We start from the raw sequence: 24621 nt of genomic DNA on the forward strand, positions 1-24621 counted from the left end.
GTTTAAAATATCAACTGAGAGGGGAAGTATCATCACATCAAGGATCAAACCTATCCCCTCTGTGCAAAGGGGTAATAGGCATGGGCAACTCATGGGCAACATTGGCTACCAAAAATGGGGATTGCTATAAAGGCATGGGTGGCTGGCTAACAAGTTTTCAAGAGGGAGTTTAGTTTCAGAGTGTGTGGGGGAAGGTAGAATCTCCACTGACTAGTTTCCATCTTGTCTAGATGAGTCTGGTGAAAGGAGATGGGAATAAGAGTCTTAGGACTCAGTAGTGAGTAATTGTTATCATGACTAATTGCTATTGTCACAACTGTAAAGGTAGAAGTTTTGTAACATAAAGGGCGAGAGTCCTAGGGTGGCGCTGTGGGTTAATGCACCAGACTGCAAAGCTGTTTGAACTGCAAGGTCAGCAATTCCAGCTCACCAGTAACTCCTCAGAAACCCTATACAGGTTCTCTATGGGTCGTAACTGACTCCACAGCACTTAACAACAGCAACAGTTAATCTTACATTCCAGGAACAGAGGACCCTAAGACCATCAAAGGAGAAGAGCATGAGCAGAATGTGGGACTCTATCCAGAGAAGCAGCGACACCAGAGATGGAGGCAGAGATGATGACATGGAGAGATACAGTAGCTGAGGACTCTAGACTCATGGAAAGAGAAAGGCTGTGTGCTGGTGGCCAGGAGACAAGCTTGCAGAATGTGCTCTTTGGTTGTTTAAATGATTATATATTCCTGAGTGTTTTTGTATACATCAAAAAAAAAAAACCCAAAACTGAGTGACTAGAAGCAAATACTGTTGAATGATGATGCATGGAGGGATTGTAATCATTGCAGTGAAATGAAATTCGATAGGATAAATGCAAAACTGATGTTCTCCCAAGTAAACTATCACTCAATTCACAATAAAATCTTTAAAAAATAAAAGACTAGAAATTGGTTCTTTGAGAAGTTCAAATAAATTGACAAACCACTGGCTAGATCGACAAAGGGAAAAAAGTAACAAGAAGCAAATAACCAAATTAAATGGGTGGCATTGCAACAAAACTACTGAGATAAAAATCATAACAAAATATGGAAAATTATACTCCAACAAATTTGAAAACTTAGAAAAAATAGATAAGTTTCTAGAAATTACCTAACTAAACTAACAAATACAGAGGTTGAAAATTTGAACAAAGAAATTGAAGATGTCATAAGAAAAACTCAATGAAACAAAGACTCTGACCCAGGCAGTTTCCTGGAGAATTTTACCAAACATTCATAGAAGACTTGATACCAATTCTACTGAAACTATTCTAGAATATAGAAAAGGAAAGAATATTCCCTAATTAATTCTATGAAGCCACGTAAGCCTGATACCAAAGCCAGGCAAAGTCTAAAAAGAAACTTGCAGACCAGTAGCTTTTGTGAATGAAGAAGCAAAAGTTCTAGCCAGAAAAATTAAACAGCACATCAAAAATAATATAATAATCAGTATTCAGTTGCATTTGTACCAGGAATTTAAGGTTGATTCAAATTAGAAAAACAATCAACATAATTCAGTTAAGTAAAACAAAGGTAAAGAAAGGCATTGTCATCTCAGCTGACACAGAAAAAGGTATTTGATAAAATCCAGCATCCTTTCCTAATAAAAACTCTTAGCAAAATCGGAATAGAAGGAAAATTCCCCAATGTTCAGCATATAATTAAGGTATATATGCAGAACCAATAGCCAGCATTATTCTCGATGGAGAAGGATTGAGGGCATTCCCCTTGAGAATGGAAATGAGACAGAGCTCCTTTATCACCACTCTTACTGAAAGTCCAAGCTAGGGCAATAAGGCAAGAAAGAGAAATAAAAGTATACAAATTGGAAAGGAATTAATAAAACTAGACTTATTCGCAGATTATCCTATACATAGAAAATCCCAGGAACTCCTCAAGGAAGTTACTGAAGTTAACATCGAAGCATCAGGGTACAAGATCAGCACTGAAAAACCAGTTGGACTCTTCTAACACAAGGGCTATAAAGTGAAAATCAAGAAACTAGCAAAATTTACAATGGCCCTTCAAAGGATAAAATATGTAGGAATAAACTCAAGCAGGGCCATAAAATCTTACATGAGGCAAGTTGTAAAACACTACTGCGAAAACATGAAATAGGTCTTTATAAATGGAAAAACATTCCATACTCGTGGAGTGGAAGACTTAAAATGTCAGTATTACCAAAAACAGTAGATACTCTTACATATAATGTAATCACAATCCAAATCCCAGCATTTAGTGAAATGGAAAAAGTAACCTCCAGTTGTATACATATACAAGGAAGGAAGCCCAAAATAACTAAAGCAATATTGCAAAGTAAGAATATAGCATGAAGTCTCATATTTCCATATCTCAAAACTTATTTTGTAGCCATGGTAATAAACAATGGTCTGTTAATGGTTCAAAAGACCTTACCAAGAGGTTAAAAAGAGGACAGACTGGGAGAATATTGTTGGCAATAATATATCTGATAAGGGTCTAATCTCTAAAATACATAGAACACTTCAACATCTCAACAATGTAAGAACAAACAGGTCGATAATTTAAAAAAAAAAGACATTCAGACTGCCAACAAATGCATGAAAATATGTGTGTGATGATTGAGAATTCTTATACATTGCTGGTGGGATTGTAAAATGGTACAAACAGTATGATGCTTTCTTGAAAAGCAAGGAATAGAAATACCTTATGATCCAACTATGCTACTACTACGTATGTATTCTATAGAGAATTCTATATAAGAGCAATTACACATATAGACATATGCACACTTAGGCAATGGCTATAAGATAGAAACAATTTAAGGGCCCACCAACAGATGAGTAGGTAAACAAATTGTACTGGGATACTATGCAGCTACAGAGTATAATGAGGAATGCACAGAGCCATCTTGTGGATGAATCTGGAGTACAATATGCTGAGTGAAATAAGTCAATTACCATAGGACAAATACTGTATAGTCTCACTTTTATAAAAAGTCAAGAATACTTATACACACAGAAAGCAGCATTCTTTGATGAGAACCAGGATGGGAATGAGAGGAAGGAGAAATCACTTTCTAAATAGCATAAGCTGACTACCATCAAGTCAACTCTAACTCATAGCAACCCTATAGGACAAAATATAGTTCCTTATGGTTTCCAAGACTAAATCTATGAATCTTTACAGGAGCAGGCACTAAGAAGTGCCTGTGAAAAGTGACAATTTCAGTAAATGGTGAAACATAATACGATTTTGCAACAATAGTAAAAACAGTATGACAATGCAGGGTAATGTGTTGGACAACAAGGTTGATTTAAATTGCAAGGTCCACAGTTCAAGCTCACCAGAAACTCCTCAAAAATGCTATGCAGAGTTGCTATGAGTTGGAATTGACTTGAAGGGAGTTAACAAAAACAACAGTGCATATACTCATGTGTATTGTAGTGTAGTGAATTAGTTTGTATCTCTTCTAGCCATAGTCTTTGTAAAGTCCTACCAAACAATTTTTTCCTGATGGGTCTAGATAAGAAAAAGTAGGGAATGATGTTGATGGACTGTATGATTCAGTTGTGAGTGATTGTTAACAGAGCTTATTGTGATTGGTCAATAATGCCATCCTGTTGGGTATAAAATGAGCCAGTTCTTTGAAGCAAAGGTCAGACATGCTTCTACAACATTCTTTATCTTGTTCTGGCACCAGCCTCCCTCCCACAGCACTTTGCATCTGTGTTCAGTAATTCATTGCAATGTCAACACAGAACTCCTCTAACAATATTCACAATTATGAGGTTTATTATTAGGGAAGGGAACAGGAATCAACTCAGTATGTAGCAGTTCTCCAGTCAGGAACGCCTCTTGTATGCCATACTGCAGGCACGCCTCACTCTGTCTTTGGCCTCTGAGCCATGTACCCACTTGGCCTCTGCCTCAGTCCATGACTACAAAACAGCTCTAACTCTCTATGCCACTCACGTTTTTCTAGGTAGGGATCTCATGCTCCATTCATCCTCTTCCTTCTTGATGATCCTGGGACTCTTCGATTCCTGCTTCTGAGATGGCTCCTTTTAAACCTAGCTGGATGGCAAAACTAACCAATACCACCAGCCTTAGAGTACTGTATAACTTATTTACATGATTCCACCTACTCACTGGAGTCCTGACATGAAACTGATGATTAAAGTGCTGGACTGCAAGAGTGGTTTGAATCGCACGGTCAGCAGTTCAAGCTCACCAGCTACTCCTTGGAAACCCTATACAGGGTTGCTATGAGTTTGAACCGACTCAATGGGAATTAAGACATTGGACAGAAAAGCCATATCCTGTAAATTCCAAGTGCCACAATATGTTTGTATGTTCTGCATATAAAACCACATGTGTGGTGCGGTAGGATAAGCACAAGATTGTCAGATAGGTTTGAACCACAAGTTGCTCCTTGGAAACCTTATACTGGGTTGCTGTGAGTTGGAACCAACTCAACAGCACTTAACAACAACAATCCATATGGAAACTTGATGTGGTGCTGTCGGATAAGCACTATACTACAAACCACAAGATAGGCAGTTCAAACCCACTAGCCACTCCTCAGAAACTATTAACAACACTTAATAACTACAATCCATAGGGGACACAGTTACAGAGGCTTCTTAGACACATCTAAACAATTTGCAAGTTTGGTTTACTGGCTCAAAAGTCTTGGTACCATAGACTCAGAAAACAACTTAGCTAGCTAGTTAGCATAACATAGTTCATAAAGGTCATGTTCTACATCCTAGTTTGGTGAGTCATTTGGAACATAAATTCTAAAGAGCAGCCATCTAAGCTATAACTACTGGTCTCTACTCATGTGGAGCAAAAGAAAATGAATGAAGTCAAGTGTAAAGAAGAAACTAGTGATAGGACTAATAGCCCAGTTGAACTGTAGCCTATTCTAACCTTAGACTGAAAGAATTGAATGGTGAAAGGCTATTACTATTCAAAATTCTGACCAGGGACATATGGAAGGTCCCAGATAGAATGGGAGAAAACTATAGAACAAAACTCAAGAGTTCTAAAAAAGGCCATAATTACTGGACCTGCATCTACTAGAGGAACTCCTGAGACTATTACTGAAAGATGCCCATTCAACTTGGTATTAAAGCCACATTTGCAAGGCACCTTTCAGCCAAATAATAGATTAGCTTATTGTAAGTAATGTGCTCCCTTAAACAATCAACATTTTTCCAAAAGCAAAGATGAGAAAGCAAGCAAGAAAAGGGGGTAGCTTAATAAAGATCAACGAACAGAATGTAAGAGAATGCTGACACAGTGTAAAAATTGTAACCAATGGGATGGCACAATTTACATAAAAATGGTAAAATGAAAGCCTAACTCTCTGTAACTTTTACCTAAAACAAGATAAAATATTGAAAAGATAGGGAAAAATCAAATATGTTCTTTGTTGAGCATCTAAACTGAAGTAATCAAGTATGGGTGTTGCCATTCTCTAAGACAACGATTGTAGGGGGATTGTAAACTGGCTACACTGAGTTTTAAATGTCTGGAACATCCAAGGAGAGATGCCCAGTAGTTGGGTAGATTCTTGGATTTGTATCTACATTTTCCTTTTTTAAAAAACTAAGAACATATGTTCTTTTCTAAATCAAGGGAGAAAATTGGATGTTAGAAAGTTGTGGGGGTTTTGTTTTGTAATGCAAGAGAGACCTTGGCATAATGACCAAAATGTCAACCAGTAAAATCTCAGTCTTTTTTTTTCTTTTTTTCTTTATCCATTTACTTTCAGTATACTTACTTGTTAAGTTCCTTCTAGTCTGTTTTAACTCAGGAACCCTGGTGTGGCGCTGTGGGTTAATGCGCCAGACTGCAAAGCCATTTGAATTGCAAGGTCAGCAGTTCAAGCTCACCAGCTGCTCCTCAGACACCCTATACAGGGTTGCTATGAGTCAGAATCGACTCGACAGCAATTAACAACAACAACCCTGTATAAGAAGGAGCTCTGGTAGCGTAGTGGTTACGAATCGGGCAGGCTGTGAACTTCAAGGTCAGCAGTTCGAAACTACCAGCTGTTCTGCAGGAGAAAGATGAGGCTTTCTGCTCCCATAAAGATTTACAGCCTCGGAAACCCTGTACTGGGTATGCTATGAGTCGGAACCGTCTCCACGGCACACAGCCATACTTATTATGTATGAATTTACTGTCATTTTGTGTTTGTGTGTGTGTGTTTTGCTGATGATTTCTTTGTTCTGGTCACATGCTTTTCTGTGCTGAATTCTTTTGGTGTATGGATATTCTTTTCATGTCTTAACCTTGTTATTGCTTTTGTGTTTTGATTTTCCTGTATATTTTGATGAGGTTTATTTAGTTTCTTTGTGGTGACCTTGTGATTCACTTTTGTCTTCCTAAGCGTAAAACATTCTTTCCTGTACATTTGGAAGTTTTGTAACTGTTTTTCCCTTTTTTGCTTAGAACTTGTCGTTGTTTACAGATTGATTTCTCTTGCTCCATTTTTAGTTGTACGGTGAGGGTGATGGTGGGTGTGTGCTGTTGAGTCAGTTCCAACACATAATGACCCCATATATGGGGTTTCCAAGGCTATAAAGCTTTACTGGAGCAGAAAGCCTTGTCTTTCTTCCATGAAGCAGCTGGTTAGAACCATTGACCTTTCAGTTAGCAGGTTTATTTTATTTTTTGAAATTTCTTTACTGGGTTTGTTTCCAAGAAGCCTTGGTAGTACTGTAGGTTCAGTGTTGGGCTGCTAACCAAAATATTGGCAGCTAAAGCCCTCCATACTCTATGAGGGAGCTAAATGAAGCAGTCTTAGAAACTATAGAACATTGCTACTCTGTCCTACAGGATCTCCACCAGTCAGGATTGACTTGACAGCAGTGTGGTTTTTTTAAAAATTATTTTTAATTTTAGTGTGTTTTCAGGTGATGTCATGTGTCAGAATCTCAAGTTGTCTGATGTTACTGCTTTTCTGTCCAAAGGATTCCCTTTAGAACTTGTAAAGTTGGTTTGGATTTTGCAAATTCCTTTAATTTCTCTTTCTATGGAAACATCCTAGTTTAACCATCTTGTTTGAGGGAAACTTTTGCCAGATATTTAATTCTTGGTCAGCAATTTTTTCTTAATTTTCATTAATTAAATTCTACTCTTTTGTCCTAATTTTTTGGATTTCTAGTTTCTGTTTCTGTTGTTGTTGTTACTGTTTTAAATTTATTATTGTCTCTTTTCTCATTTTGTTCTTGCATTGTTTTACTGAGTTATTGGAGTGTTTTGTCTGTGTTTTGCGTAATCTGTTGGATGATGCTATAATTGAAGGGCTTCAAAAGTTCTTGGAAAAATTGAAATAAAAGATAATAGAAATGCTGAGTATGTTCTTCCTTTTTGGTTTTCTGATTCCAGATCTTTGCACATTTTATTGTAATATTTGGCTTTATCTTCTCTAGCTGATCTTTGAAATTTTCAGTTCAGCTCTTGGACCTCCTTATTTCTTCCATTTGCTTTAGCATCTCTACACTAGAGAGGAAGTTTCAGTGTCTCTTTTGACATCCATTTTGACCTTTTCCTTGTCTTCTTAATGACTTTTTGCTTTCTTCGTGTATGATGTTCTTGATGTCATCCACAATTCTTTTGGTCTTCTGTCTTTAGTGTTTAATGCATCAAATCTCTTTTTCAGATGATCTCTAAATTTAGGTGGGCTATATTCATGGTCATATTTTGGCTTTTGTTGACTTGTTTTCAGTTTGAATTTGCATATGAGTAATTGCTGGTTTGTTTCACAGTCTGCCCCTGGCCTTATTTTGACTGATGAAATGGAGCTTTTCTTTCGTCTTTCTGTGCAGATGTAGTCAATTTGATTTCTATGTATTCTATCTGGTGAGGTCTATGTGTATATTCATCTCTTATGCTGTCTAAAGAAGGTATTTGAAATGAACAAATCATAGATTTTGCAGAATTCTATCACGCGATCTCCAGCATCATTTCTATCACCAAGGCCATATTTTCCAACTAGTGATCCTTCCTCTTTGCTCTCAACTTTTGCATTCCAATCGCCAATAATGAGCAATACATCTTGATTGCATGTTTGATCAATTTCAGATTGAAGAAGTTGGTAGAATTCTTCTGTTTCATCCTTATTGGCTTTAGTGGTTTTGCATAAATTTGAATAATAGTGGTTTTAACTTGGCTTCTCTGTAGGTGCATGGATATCATCCTGTAACAGACAGCATTGTGTACCCCATGACTGATCTGGATATGTTCTTTTTGACGATGAATGCAACACCATTCCTCTTCAATTTGTGATTCCCAGCATAGTAAACCATGTGGTTGTCAGATTCAAAATGGCCAATACCAGTCCATTTCAGCTCACTAATGGCTATCGATGTTTAATGCGTTCCATTTCATTTTTGACAACTTCCAATTTTCCCAGATTCATACTTCGTACATTCCATGTTCTGATTTTCAGTGGATGTTTACAACTGTTTGTCTAGAATTTTAGTTGTGCCCCATCAGCAAATGAAGGTCCCGTGGGCTTTTCTCCCACGGGGCGTTACTCCATTTGCGTCATCACCATCTACTCTGCTTTGAGAAGGAAGCTCTTTCCCAGTTTCATTTTGAGTGCTTTCCAACCTGAAGGGCTCATTTTACGGCAGTGTTTCTCTGCTATTCATAAGGTTTTCAGTGACTGAGTATTCCGAAGTAATTTTTCACTCCTCCTTCCTAGTCTTCTTTGTCTGGAAGCCCATGTGAAACCTGTCCACCATGGGTGACCCTGCTGGTATTTAAAATGCCGGTGGCACAGCTTCCAGAATCACAGCAACTCACAAGCCACCACAGTATGACAAACTGACACACGAGTTATGGTTACTATAATTGGAACAAGTCAAAAGAAACTAAAATAAATAAGAAATAAAATCTGTATGCCCACCTTGTTTTTTCTGGGCAAGTGTTGTTCTGTTTTTTAAGAAGTTAGTGTGTAACTTCCATAAATAGCAAACCTTTCAGATTTCCTTTTATTATTCTTACCTACTATGAAAAAGTTTTGAACTATTGACTTTCCATGAAAACTATTTCAAAATTTGGACCCTGCATCTTTCTTAGCGTATTTAGAATATGTTTTCCAAAAGACTTTTTATTGGCAGTGCTCGTTAAAAAGCTTTTAATTGCTGAATAGCAAGTACAGTACGTACCTTGTGAGGAAAAATTTAAATATTGTTACCACATTTTTTTCCCAAATAGAATGTTTTCTCTGTTTCTGCTCAACTTCATTTTGACTTTATCTAGCTTCCACACCAACCCCCCACTCTTTTTTTCCCTGTTGTTACCAAAGCAATAATCTTGTTATAGTTATGTTTGTGGTTTGGTTTGGGAATATCTCTCTTTTTCAACTGTCAGATCTGGGGGCCAGACTGATTTTCATATCTGTGTCTCTAATTTGTATTCTTAGCCTCTCATCACTGATATTAGTGGTGCAGTAGACTAAGCACAGGTCAGCAGTTCAATCTAACTACTCTAGGAAGCCCTATACAAGGTCACTCTGAGTTGGAACCAACTCAGTGGCAGTTAACAACAACATAACAGTACTAATAAATGTATTTTCCAACACAAGTGATGAATAAATAAATTTGGTAGTTTCTTTTTGATTTCTAGTTATTCCTTAAAAGCTTTTAAACATTCCTTCAAGGATATATTATTCTTGCTGAACTTTTTAAACAAGTAATTGTGTAGTCTAAAACTGTTTGCCTCATAGTCCATTGGTTACTACCACTAAAACTAAGATGGAGGATAGATAACAATAAGTGTAGCATGAAAATCTAGAATATTTACTGACAGATTCTACTTTTAGTGTATTAAAAAAAAGGAATTTGAAATAAGGGGAAATATTTCATTATGAAAGATAAGTACTTAACAGTGCCTTACATATTTAGAACTGGGAGTAAAAAGATTTGATGTTAGAATTAAATGTTCAGATATAAATCTTGTTTTTTGAAGAACTGGGTCCTTTGAATAAGTCTTGTGTTGAAATAGGTAGATATTGGATATTGTTCTGTGTGCATTCATCTGTTTGAAATTGTTACTTTTGCTTAATAATTAGTATGTATCACTGCCTTAGAAATATTTCACTTTGTTTGTTTTGAAATAATTGTCTTTTTGAGAAAAATCAGTACCATACTTTAGTTCAACTTTTGAACTTGTACAATCATTCTGAAGAGACAAAACTCAGGGTTATTTCAAGCATAAAATTAATACAACATGGACATTTAAAATAATTAAGCTCATGGGTCAAAGAACAGGCTTCAGAAAGAGAGAGCTTTCAGTATACCCTGATACAGAGGACTGATGTCATCTTGAGAACACTAAGAACTGTTCTTTGATAGTTAGTCACACATATATAATATTTTTTAAAAGTATATAAAAATGAAATTGGTATATTTTGAGCATATTGCAATCTGGTGTTCTTAAGATTAGGAATGTAGTACTTTCAAAATTAGCTACAGGATTAACACTGAAACTAGCACATCATATTCATTCAGACATCCATCGTTCACGGAAAGCTATTTGCATAGAGTACACTACAAATATAAAAGGACGAGAATGCAATCATAATGATACTTGAAGCAATTAGTTGTTGTTAAGTGCCCTCAAATCAATTCTGACTCATAGAAACCCTATGTTTGGTTCCTATGAAGCTACTGTTAGGTTTGAATTGTTAACCTTGTAGGTAGCAGTCCAGTGCTTGCCCTGTAGCGCCACACCAGGACTTCTGAAGCATTGCAAAAGTTTTTATTTTCCTAAGTATTACATAATAGAAAGTTTGAACTACAAGAAACTGTAATGGACATTTAAGTCCAATCTCAATATTTAATACCTAATTAACTGAACAGCAGAGGAATTCACTCATTGATTCATTGAATATTTATTGGTGATTAATAACTTGCCCCACCACTGGCTTGTCAGTTTGTCATACTGTGGTGTCTTGCATGTTACTATGATGCAGAAAGCTATATCACCAGTGTTTTAAATACCAGCAGGGTCACCCATGGTGGACAAGTTTTAGCAGAGCTTCCAGACTGAGGCTTACTACTTTGAATGTTTAGCCACTGAAAATCTTATAAATAGCACAGAACATTGTCAGGTATAGTGGCAGAAGATGCAAACAGCATAAATAGCAGCAGAACATTATCAGACACAGTACCTGAAGATTTAGACCTCCAGATAAGAGGGCACTCAAAATGCCACAGGGAAGAGCTGCCTCCTGAAAGTAGAGTTGATCATCATAATGCTAATAGACTAAAGTTTTCAGGACCTTCAATGCTAATGGGGCACAACTCAAAATGAAGAGAAACAGTTGCAAATAAACATTAACAATTGGAACATAAAATGTAGGAAATTTGGAAACTAGGACAACTGGACATTGTTGAAAATGAAATGAAACACATACAAATTCATATCCTGGCCATTGCTGAACTAAAATGGACTGCTACTGGCCACTTTGAATCTGACAATCATATGATTTACTCTGCTGGTAACTTCAAATAAAAGAGGAATGGCAACATATTCATTGTCATAAAGGGGATTTCAAAATCTGAAAGTACAATGCTGTCTGTGATAGGATAGTATCCATATGCCTACAAATTTTAATACCATTATTATTCAGATTTATGCATCAACCTCTACAGTCAGTGATAATGAAATTGAATAATTCTTTCAATTTCTTCAGTATGAAGATGTATTGAAAATTGTTGGTGATTGAAATGAAAGATTGGAAACAAAGAAAGGATCTGTAGTTGGAAAATATGGTGTTAGTGATAGAAATGAAGCTGGAAATCGCATTGTAAATACTTTTTTATACAACATAAGAGATGTCTGTGCACATGAACTTCACAAAATGAAATACACAGGAATCAAATTGACTACATTTGTGGGTAGAAAATCTCCTTCATCACCAACCAAAACAAGTCCAGGAGTAGACTGGTACAGATCATCTATTGCTCATATTTAAGTTCAGGCTGAAGCTGAAGAAAATTAAAATAGGTTCACAAGAGCCAAAATACATTATTGAACGTAACACTCCTAATTTTCAAGACCATATCAAGAACAGATTTGAAGCATTAGATACTAATGATCTAAGACCAGAAAAGTTATGTGATGACATCAAGAGTATCATACATGAAATAAGCAAAAGGTCATTAAAAAGACCAAAATGGATGTCCAAAGAGACTCTGAAACTTGCTCTCCAGCATAGAGATGCTAAACCAAACTGAAGATTTGAGGAAGTAAAATAGCTGAACAGAATATTTCTAAGGTCAGCTGGAGAAGAGAAACTCGTCAATTCTAATAATGAATATACAAAGACCTTAAGTTAGAAAGCCAAAAGGGAAGAACATGCTTAGCATTTCTCAAGCAAAAATAACAGAAGAAAAAATTCAAATCTTGCCTTGCAATATTAAAAGATTCTATGGGTAAAATATTGAATGGTGCAGAAAACATCAAGAGAATATGGAAGGAATAGAGAAGAGTCACTATACCAAAAGGAATTGATCAATGTTCACACATATCAAAATGTAGCATATGATCTAGATCCAGTGGTGCTGAAGGAAGAAATCCAAGCTGCATTCAAGGTATTGGTGAAAAAACAAGGCTCCAGCAATTGATTGAATACAAATTGAAATCTTTCAGCAAATGTACTCACTCATCAATGCCAAGAAATTTGGAAGACAGCTAACTGGCCAACGATTATAAGAGGTCCATATTTGTGGATTCCAAAGAGAAGTGACCCAGTGGAATTTGGAAATAATGGAGCAATATTATCGAAATGACATGGAAGTAAAATTTTGGTGAAGATGATTCCAAAGCCAGATTCAGAAGAGGATGTGAAAGAGGAATATCATTGCTAACATCAGGTTGGGTCTTGGCTAAGAGCAAAGAATATCAAATAGATGCTTACTTGTGCTATATTGACTTTGCAAAGCCTTTTGACTGTATGAATCATGAAAAGCTATGGATAACATTGTGAAGAACGATTATTACAGAATGCTTAATTGTGCTTATGCAGAACCTGTACATAGACCAAGGAACAGTCATTCAAATAGAACAAGGGACTATTGAGTAGTGTACAATCAGGATAGGAGTACACTAGAATTGTATCCTTTCATCATATTTGTTCAATCTGTGTGCTGAGCATGAAATTTGTTGTTGTTAAGTGCCGTGGAGTCGGTTCCAACTCATAGTGACCCTGCACAGGGTTTCCGAGGCTGTAAATCCTTACGGGAGCAGAACGCCTCATCTTTCTCCCGCAGAACCGCTGGTAGTTTCAAACTGCTGACCTTGCAGTTCACAGACCGATTCGTAACCACTACGCTACCAGAGCATGAAATATAAGAAGCCTGAATTAAGTGAAGATAAACATGGCACCAGGATTATAGGAAGACTCATAAACAACTTGCAAAATGCAGATAATACAACCTTCCTTGCTGAAAGAAAAGAGAACTTAATTCATGTTGAATATCAAAGACCACAGCCTTCCGCACTGATTGCACCTCAGTGTAAAAAGAACAGACATTCTCACAACTGGACCAATAGCATCACGATAAATAGAGAAAAGGTTGAAGTTGGCAAAGACTTCATTTTGCTTGGATCCATAACGAACACTTTAGGAAGCAGCAGTCAAGAAATCAAACAACTGTGGGAACAGAGATTTCCAGCAAGATGGCAAACTAGGCAGACTCGCTACACAGAGTCTACAACAAAGATACGAGATACTAAATGAAATAGATACAGGTGAAAATCCTAGAACCCTGAATATCAGGAAAGATTAGAGAAGTGGTTTGAGTGCTTGCTGAAAGGAGAAGCTGAGTAGGGATGGCGAGTGAGGGAAACTTGACAGGTGAACAGTCAGCCAGACGTGGTGTGACCATCTTGTGAGCGTCTTTGGCAACAGATGGTTGCCTGGCAGAGGAGATTCATACAGGTGACAAGAAAGTTGCAATTACTTCATTTTCCACATATTCCCCTAATGACCAGAGGTGTGGCCATCATAAACCCTCATCCATACTGAGTGAAGACCCTGCTCTCCAGGAGTTTGGAGCCATGTGGTTGGGAACCATGCCATTGTGTGGTTGGGGCTACTATGCTGGTTTGTTGCCTAGATTCAGGTAAACTTGGTTCCAGACACATGGAACCCACAGAGCCACCAGGCCAGTATTTAACCAATCACCCTGCCCTACTTGTCCTGTGATTCAAACTAACACTGCTGTCAGCTCCATCAAAGGCCTCCACGAACTACTTCTAGATTGAATTCACTAAACTAGTATGGCACTGTAGGATAAGCCCTGAACCACAAGGTTGGCTTGAAGTAGCAAGGTCAGCGGTTCAAATTCACCAGCCACTCCTTGGAAACTGTACCGGGTTGCTATGAGTTGGAATCTGCTTGACAACACTTAACAGCAACAACAAACATAGATAATACCTAGGCTGACAAAAATTCCATTTAGGCCTAGGAACTTGCTGTCACATTCTTCCCACACCTACGTCATGAGCTCTGTGCCTTGTAGAACTTCCCCAGTGTTTTCTCCTTTCTGGGTCTAGCAGCTGTACTGTTGTTTTTTTGTTGTTTTTGATGTTGTTGTTGTTGTTAGGTGCCATCAAGTTAGAACTGACTCATAGTGACCCCACGCACAACAGAATGAAAACTGTCTGGTCCTGGTCCAACCTCACAATTGTTGCCATACTTGAGCCCATTGATGCTGCCACTTTGCCAGTCCGCCTCGCTGGGGGTCTTCCTCTTTTTCTCTGACCGTCCACCTTACCAAACATGGTATACAGCTCCATTGACTGGTGCCTCTTGACAATATGTCTGAAGTATGAGAGACGAAGTTTGGCTATCCTGGCTTCCAAGGATGCACTCTGGCTGCACTTCTTCCAACACAGATCTGTTTGTTCTTTTGGCAGCACATGGTGCTTTCAATATTCTCCTCCAACACTATAACTCAAATGCATCAATTATTCTACAATCTTTCTTATTCACTGTCCAATTTTTGCATGCATATGAGGTTATTGAAATTATGACTTGGGTCAGGCGTACCTTAGTCCTCAGATTCACATCTTTACTCTTTACCACTTTAAAAAGGTCTTGTGCAGCACATTTGCCTAATGCTATACGTCATTTGGCTTCTTGACTATTGCTTCACTGAGTGTTGATGGTTGATCCAAGAAGAATGAAGTCCCTAACAACTTCAAACTTTTCACCATTGATAAGAATGTCGTATATTGGTCCAGTGGTGAGGATTTTTGTTTTTCTTTACCTTGAGATGCAATCCATACCAAAGGCTGGGCTCTTAGATCTTCATCAGTAAATATTTCAAGTCTTCACTTTCAGTAAGCAAGGTTGTATCATTTGCATATCACAGGTTGTTAATATGTCTTCCATCAGTCATGATGCCATGTTTTTCTTCATATAACCCAGCTTCTCAGATTATTTGCTCAGCATAAAACAGGTTGAAAAAGTATGGTGAAATAATACAACTCTCTCCTTATGAATAACAGAGAAACACAGGGTTTTAGATTTTAGGGGTTTTTTGTTCCTTTTGTTTTTTTCACTCTTTTTTTTGTTGTTGTTCATTTATTCTTTTCTCCTCCTTATTCTTGTCTTTCATTCCCTTGAATTTTTATTCCTGCAGGCTTTCCTTTAGTTTTTCATCTTTTCATCTGTTTCTCAGTTCCCCTCATCTTTGGCCTTTTCTCTTTTATTTCCCTCTCCATGTTTCTTTTTTTTTTTTTGTAATTTCTTTATTTTTTTTTTCTCTTGTATAGCTCCATTTCCCTGCTGTGCTCCTCTTTTGGATTTATAGTTATTATGTATTTTTTTTCTGGTTGCTGTCTGTTTTTTATTTTTCTATTCTCTTAATATTTTCAGTTTTCATGGTTGGTCCCCTGTTTGTTTATTCTCTCTTGTTCTCTTGTGTGTTGAGTGGGGAGAGGGTTTTTCTCTTTCCACTCAACAGGAGACAGCAACCTTGTCCATATAGCCGAGCCAGAAATAAAACCTCTATGGCTCCACTCACTGGGCAAATACCAGCTCCTGTACACCTTGATTAACGATAGATAGCAGCCAACAAAAGCCAAACCCACCCTAAACTGAGGTGCACGAATGACAAATGAGAAGAGTGAACACTCTTCCATTTTCATAACTACACTCTCTGGAGTCAGTTGTTGAGAACCTAAGAACATATCAACATAAAATCATCAATTAAATCCAAATAAAACAACCCCAAAATGCCCTCGAGACAACAGACAATTTTAGCTCACACAAAGAGACAGGAGAGAATGGCTCAAACAAATGACCAAGATACAGAGTAAGAAAACATTTCTGAGAAAGGTAATAGAACTAACTGAAATAAAGTATGATATTCAGGTACCTTCGAAAGATGGACAGAAAGCTCAAGGAAAGCAAAGAAAACACAGAAAAAAACTTTAGAATTATTTAGGAAAACACTACAAGAACAAACAGACCAAATAAATGCAATGTTGAAACAATACAAAACCTGTTATTAGAATTCCAGAAGGTTAACACTAAGATTTCAAAAATAGACAATACATTTATAAGGCAATGGAGTAGATTTGAAGCAATGGAACTCAAATTAGTGAGCTTAAAGATAAAACTCTCAATACTTGTATTCTATAACAACCAGAAAAAAAGAATGAACATATCCAAAGAAAGCCTAGGAGTTAATGGGACACCATGAAAAGGAACAACTTATGGTTAATTGGAAGTACAGAACAGAAAGAGACAATAAAATTTTCAGAGCTGTTAGGAGAAAACTTCACTAACATCATAGAAGACATGAAGATAAGCATACAAGATGCTGAATGAATCCCAAACAGGATAGAACCCTAAAGAAACTCACCAAGACATATCATAGTCAAACTTTCTATAACCAAAGACCAGGAAAGAAACCTGAGAGCAGCTTAAGAAATACGAAAAGCTAATTAGAAGGAAAAACAATAAGACTAAACTCTGATTTCTCAGCAGAAACCATTACAAGCAAGAAGACAATGGGATGACATATACAAAATTCTAAAAGAAGAAAATAGCCAACCAAGGGTCATATATCCAGCAAGTATGTTCCTCAGTATGATGGTGAAATTAGGATAAAATTAAAAGAATTTGTAATGGCCAGACCAACTTTACAAAAAATGCTAAAGGGTGTTCTATGGACTGAGAACCAACAACAGCGGACAACTAATAGAGCTTACTATACATGACAACAACACACAGAATTCAATCAAAATAATAGAAGTGTTTATAGTAAAACAAACCAACAGGACTAAAAATTGGAGTACCAGAGATATCAACTTATAATGATTTACACTACAAAACAAAAAGAGGGACTAGTGTAGATTCGGAATTTCCAAATGGCAAGGAATTAAGGTCGATTTCAAAATAAAATCAACTAGTTTAAATAGGAAAAAAATAATAAATTACAGGGTATTCTCAAAGAAAATTAATTCACTTGCACATCAAAAATAAAAGGAAAATCAGAAAGATTTAGTAAACACTAACACAACAGAAAGGAAATATATAAATAAAATTAACTCTACACAGAAAATGATGTGGAATAAAGAAACCAGCAGCACTAAAGAAAAAAAAAAAAAACCCACAGCAAAATGACAACAACCAATTAATAACTCTTGATAATTATATTGAATGTAAATGGATTGAATGTTCCAGTCAAGAGACCACCAATCAGGAAAAAGAGCAGAATAGAAAAACAGGGTGTTTCAGTATATTGTTTATGAGACACATCTAATAATTACACTGACTGTAAATGGATTAAATGCACCAGTCAAGAGACAAAGCAAAATGGGTAAAAAATGCAAAATCCTTCAATATACTGTCTATAAGAGACCAAGAATAAGATAGAGACAGCATAAATGCCCATCGACAGAAGAATGGTTAAATAAATTTTGGTATATATACACAGTGGAATGCTACAAAACATTGAAGAATAACGATGTAACTTAAAACACATCACAACATGGACAAAACATTATGCTCGGTGAAATTAGTCAATCACAAAAGGACAAATACTGTATGAGATCAGTGTTGTAAAAAGGTAGAATGTTCTCGTGAAAAAGAAACAATCTATGATGGTTATGGGGAAAGGGGAAATTATTCATGGACTAGAGGGTAGACACATTAACATGATGACAGGGTAGGCAGTATTCAACAAGAAGGGGTTAGCAGAAGAAAGATGAAGGTAGCATGAAGGAAGGAATGCAATAGTTAAAGTGAATTAAGATCAGGTAAAGACAGCACCTAATGATAGTGTTGGTACATGGAGGGGTTTGCAATTATTGTAATGAAGCAAAGTATATGATTTGGTGAATGTAAAACTGATGATCTGCTATGTAAACCTTTATACATTTCATAATAAAAAGTTAAAAGAAAAAAATCAAACAATATATTGCATTGGTCAAATCTGCTGCACAAGACCTTTTGGAAGTGTTCAAGGGTAAAGATGTCAGTTTGAGAACTAAGGAGTGCCTGTCCCAAGCCATGGTATTTTTAATAGCGTCATCTTCATGTGAACAATTGAAAATAAATAAGGAAGACTATAGAAGAATTGATTCATTTGAGTTATGGTGTCAGAAGAAGAAGTACCATGAATTGCCAGAAGAACACACAAATTAGTGTTAGAAGAAACACAGCCAGAATGTTCCTTAGAAGCCAGTATGGTGTGACTTCGTTACTCATACTTTGAACATATTTTCAGAAAGCCTGAGTTATGGTTGGTAATGGAAGAGTCAGCCAAAAAGAACAAGACCCCCAAAGAAGAGTAAAACCCCCAGTGAGATTGATTGGGACAGTGGCACCAACAGTGGGCTGAAGCGTAATAATTGGGAGAATAGTGTAGGGCCAGGCAGTGTTTTGTTCTATTGTCCATAGGTGTTTGTGAGTTTGAATGTACTCGATAGCACCCAATGACAAGTAACTTGCTCAGTTTATAGCATAGACAGGTGTCTTCTCTCTTAACTGATTTCATTGTTCTTTCTGCTAAATTCGATTTTTTAAATCTATTTCTTTATGTGGAGAACCTGTGTTCAATTAAATGTTGCATACATCTTAATGCTGTTTTAGGGTCTGGGTTCTTACAGATTTTGAAAACAGCACTTCTCTGGTGGCAGTATTAATTCATTTCAAGCAGTGTGTGGATTACAAAGGACCAATTTATAGGCAACTCCTACTTGCCCTCACTTTGAAATGATTGACCCATCCCCTACTTGCAACACCTCTTTCATCACAATCATCTTTGTTTACTGCATCTGCAGCTTTTAAATAGCTGAAAAGGATTTGTCTTTCCTTGTACTAAATTAAGGCTATATAAAAAACATTGCATACCTCTTTTACTTACAAATTCTTAAAGACACAGAAACAAATCTCCTACATAACCTGGGAACTGGCTGTACTTATTTAAAAGTGTTAATGGTAAGATTGTACTTGCCATCTGTTTTTAAAGTTGTATTATGCTTCCAGTTGATGGGAACATAACTAAAGTTATGATTAGCTTTTCCTTCAGATTGATATCTAAACTTTAAAAAGTATAAAATGTAATCAGATTTCTGAAAGAAAACAATTTTTCATATTTAAATGCTCATTTTTTCAGTGGTCCCAAAGTGGTATCTTAAAGTTTACCAATTATATTATTCTAGTTTTTGTTTTGTTTTATCTAAAACAAATCAGATGTACATATAATTTGTAGACATTCATGTACTTTTATAATTTTTAGACTTGGAGTCACCTTAGAAATTAATTTCCTTATTGTATAGATCAGAAAATTGAACTCCAGAAGAATTGAGGATTTTAAAAGCTGAGTGAGGCCCTAAGCCTTTAACTTATCCCAGCATTATTCCCAATATACTACATTCATAATTTATTATTTGTAATAATGTAAACAGGTGTTTACAATAATGTATATTGCAAAAGAACAGGTTAAAATAAACATTTAATTTATACTAATACCTTAAAAATTTTATAGTTTAAAGTCTTAAAAACATCTGAAGACAACCTTAAATGGAGAAGGGGGATGACAAAACAGTAATTATCTAAGTAATAAATGATGAAGGCATAGACTAAAGTCAGCTGTAGAAATGGCAAAGGAAAATTACATCAGCAGAGATACAGAAAAAAATTGGTATGACATTGGGATTAATAAAAAAAAGACGAGTTTTACGTTTGGCACCAAACACAAACATAAATTCAAGTAGTATCTTACACTAGAAGTCTCCAGACATTTGATCTCACACCCATATAATTGCTAAACAAAGTTTGCATACCTGTCCTGTCCTCAATGTGTGCGTATTTATTGCTTATACATATGTACTAATATACATATTACATGACTTTGAGTAGGCTTCAACTTATAGCAACCCTCTATCGGATTTCTGAGAGGTGCCTGGTGGACTTGAACTTGCAACTTTGTAGTTAGCAGTCCAGGGCTTATTCTAAAGGGCCACACCAAAACTCTGAATATATACACTAAGAAATATTTTTTTTAAGTATTTTAAAATAAAATGCTTTAACAGTATAAAAGCTTTGAATGATAATGTGACTAAATACGCTTCCTTATTCTTTAAAAGTTTGCCATATCCAAATCAAAGGCTGATTCCAAGTTCAGTTTACTTTGATGCATGGTTTTAATAGCTGTAACAGGTGAAAAAGATACCTTTGGTAGGTTCAATGAAAGAAAACACCTTCTTTATTAAATTATGCTCCTCAGTTTTGACCACTAAATTTGTGTTGTTTTAGAAATCAATCGTTTCATTGACTACTGAAGATTTTTAATATATGAATTAGAAACTGATTAAAATCTCCTAGTTGAAGGACTTTTTTTTTTTTCCATCTAGAGACTTTTATTCAGGATGAGGAAGGTAACCTCTGCCAGAGAGAGAAGGCAGGAGGCAGAAGGGAGGAGAGGAAGAAGATGAAGAGGGAGTCAACGGGAAGGGAGGAGATTTATATAGGTTCAACAGGAAGGGAGTGGTCATTGCTAGGGTGATTTAGCTCTGGCCTATCAAAATCCATGTTGTCCTTTACTTGCCTTGTAGCTTAGGGCGGGGAAACAGACAAAATGGAGTTGGAGGGAGGGGAGAGGGAAGAACCAGAAGGTATTGTAACATTGTAACATTTCCCTCTCTTTGGTTAAATAAGAAAATCTTCTAGTTGAAGGGCTTTTACACAGAAAATCTGCTTTGAGTTTTTAAAAAGTTTAGATAAGAACAATATTGAAGATATATCAAGACCACTTCAAAAATCCAGTGAAAAATTCCAATTTTTTTTCATTAAATTTTGCTCTGCCTTGATGCAATAAAATAGCTAGCTTATAAATAAATTTGATATGTAGGAGTCCCACTGTGGTACTGGACTGCAAACCACCACATCAGTGATTCAAGCGCACTAGCTGCTCCATGGAAACCCTATAGAGCACAGGTAGGGAACTTTGTCTGCCAAAACTTATAACATCATTTGCAGGATATACAAAATTACCAACTTAAATATTAGCTTGTTATATATAGTGAAGTATTTAATTAACTCACCTCTAAAGTCACAGCTAAGGAGCTCTGGTAGTGTAGTGATTACAAATCAGGCTGCGAACTGCAAGGTCAGTAGTTCAAAACTACCAGCTGTTTCGCGGGAGAAAGACGAGGCTTTCTGCTCCCGTAAAGGTATATACAGCCTCGGAAACCCTGTACAGGGTCACTATGAGTCGGAACCAACTCCGTGGCACATAACAACAACAACGTCATACTTGGAACTGTGGTTGCCTTGGCAGGGTTAGAGCAAATTATTTCAAGGTCCTTATGTGGCCTGTGGACCGGACGATCCCCCCTCCCCCATCCTATAGAGAGTTGCTGTGAGTCAGAACCAACTCAACAGCACTTAACAACAATATAGAATTTTAGGATATACATTTCATTCAAAATAAGACAGATATTCTATAATGCTTTCACTTATACAGATTTCCATGAAACCCTATTTTGATTAAAGAACTTTTCTATTATTAAGAATTTATCTTCTGCTTCTTGAAAGAGGGACCAGCAGGAAAAATCAAAAACAAAAATGGCAGTGTGATTGACTACTACAAGAACAAGAAAGTTGTTCGCTGGTGAGCCATCAAGGCAAGCAATCAAGTCCCTTCAGGACAAACCCCTCTCCAAGACTGAAACTCAAAGGGAGCACACAAGCAGGCATGTAAGCTTACTGGCAACGTTGGTCTGTTGGTGTGTGGAAGTGGGGGAAAGGCAACAGTGAAGATATAGGCTGAGTTCAACCATGTTCCATAGATTGCCATTGAACTGGAGATGAGAGAAAGAAGAGGGAGGGCTGGTTGGTCCGAAGTGTGGTGAGACCTGGGGACTCCTAAGCCCATGGACAAGGACATAGCCACAGAAGGCTAGAGCTGAGAATGAAACATCCAACTGTTATGAAGTGAGGGGAGATTTACAAGAACACTCAAACTTGCAGATAGTATCCATTTGACCTAGCTTCCATTGCTTGATGATCAGAGCTCAACTAGAGGAAGATAAAGAAATTTGATACAGGAAGCAAGTAAATTGTAAATTGTTACAATTTGATGAACTTGACCTTTACTTATATATGTAGTAACTTAAAATACCAATTGAGAAAGAAGGGTCTTCACATCAGGGTCAAACCTTCTATACGCAGGGTTGATAGGAACAGGCAACTTAGACATTGGCTACCTAAAATGGGGGTGATATAAAGGCACGGAGTGACTGGCTTACAAGTTTTCAAGAGGGAGTGTAGTTTCTGAGTGCAGGGAAAGATAGAAAAGTTTTCATCTTTTCTAGACAGGTGTAGTGAAAGGAGGTGGGGATAAGATTCTATGATTCAGTAGTGAGTAATTGTTATGAAGAATTGTGATTGTCACAAATGTAACAGTAGAAGTTTTGTAACATAAAGGGGAGAGTAGTTAATCTTACATTCCAGGAACAGAGGACCCTAGGATCATCAAGGGAGAAGAGCACGAGCAGAATGTGGGACCCTATCCAGAGAAGCAGTGACACCAGAGATGGAGGCAGAGATGCTGGCATGGAGAAATATAGCAGCTAAGGACTCCAGACTCCTGGAAAGAGAAAAGCTCTGTGCTAGCGGCCAGGAGGCAGGCTTGCAGAATGAACCCTTTGGTGGTTTAAATGATTATATATTCCTGAGTGTTTTTGTGTACACTCAAAACAAAACTGAGTGAATAGAAGCAAATACTTTTGAATGATGATGCACAGAGGGGAATTGTAATCATTGCATTGAAATGAAATACCATAGGATGAGTGTAAACCCAATCAATGTTCTCCTATGTAAGCCGTCACTCAATTCACAATAAAAACTTTTAAAGCAAAAAAGAAAAAAAGAGTTTATCTTCTTTGGTACATTTTTTCTTTCCTGGTTCATTTTGAAAAACCATTCACCTCCTTGTTGTTGTTGTTGTTGTTGTTGTTGTTGTTAGGTACCACTGAGTCGGTACTGACTCATAATGACCTTACGCACAGCAGACAAAACACTGCCCGATCCTGGGCCAACCTCACTATTGTTGCCACGCTTGAGCCCATGGATGCTGCCACTTTGCCAGTTCATCTCATTGGGGGTATTCCTCTTTTTCTCTGACTCTCCACCTTACCAAACATGATATCCTTCTCCAGCAACTGGTCCCTCCTAACAATATGTCTGGAGTATGAGAGACGGAGTTTGGTCATCCTGGCCTCCAAGAAGCACTCTGGCTGCACCTTTTCCAGCACAGATGTGTTGCTTCTTTTGGCAGCCTATGGCACTTTCAATATTCTCCTCCAACACCATCACGAAAACAGCAGCAATTTGTCTACGAATGCAGCTTTTGCATGCATATGAGGATATTGGAAACACCATGGCTTGGGTCAGGCACACCTTAGTCTTCAAGCTGACATCTTTGCTCTTCATTACTTTAAAAAGGTCTTGTGCAGCAGATTTGCCTAATGAAATATGTCATCTGATTTCTTGACTGCTGCTTCCATGAGTATTGATAGTTGATCCAAGAAGAATGAAGTCCTTGGCAATTTCATTCGTTTCTCCGTTGATGAGAATGTTGTTTATTGGTCTAGTGGTGAGGATCTTTGTTTTGTTTGCATTGAGATGCAATCCATACTGAAGACTGTGCTCTTTGATCTTCATCAGTGAGTATTTTAAGTCCTCTTCACTTTCAGCAAGCAAAGTTGTATCGTCTGCATATCGCAGGTTGTTAAAGAGTCTTCCTCCAATCCTGATGCTACGTTTTTCCTCATAGAACCCAGCTTCTCGGATTATTTGCTCAGCATACAGGTTGAATAAGTATGGTGAAAGAATACTACCTTGTCACACACCTTTCTTATTTTGAAACCATTCAGTGTTCCCATGTTCTATTCAAACAACTGCCTCTTGGTCCATGTACAGATTCCTCATGAGCACAATTAAGTGTTCCAGAATACTCATACTTTGCAATGTTGTCCTTAGCTTGTCATGATTCACACAATTGAAAGCCTTTGTGTAGTAAATGAAGCATAGGTAAACATCTTTCTGATA

This window comes from Chrysochloris asiatica, unplaced genomic scaffold, assembly GCF_000296735.1.
Source record: "Chrysochloris asiatica unplaced genomic scaffold, ChrAsi1.0 scaffold00068, whole genome shotgun sequence".
In the NCBI taxonomy this organism is placed as follows: domain Eukaryota; kingdom Metazoa; phylum Chordata; class Mammalia; order Afrosoricida; family Chrysochloridae; genus Chrysochloris; species Chrysochloris asiatica.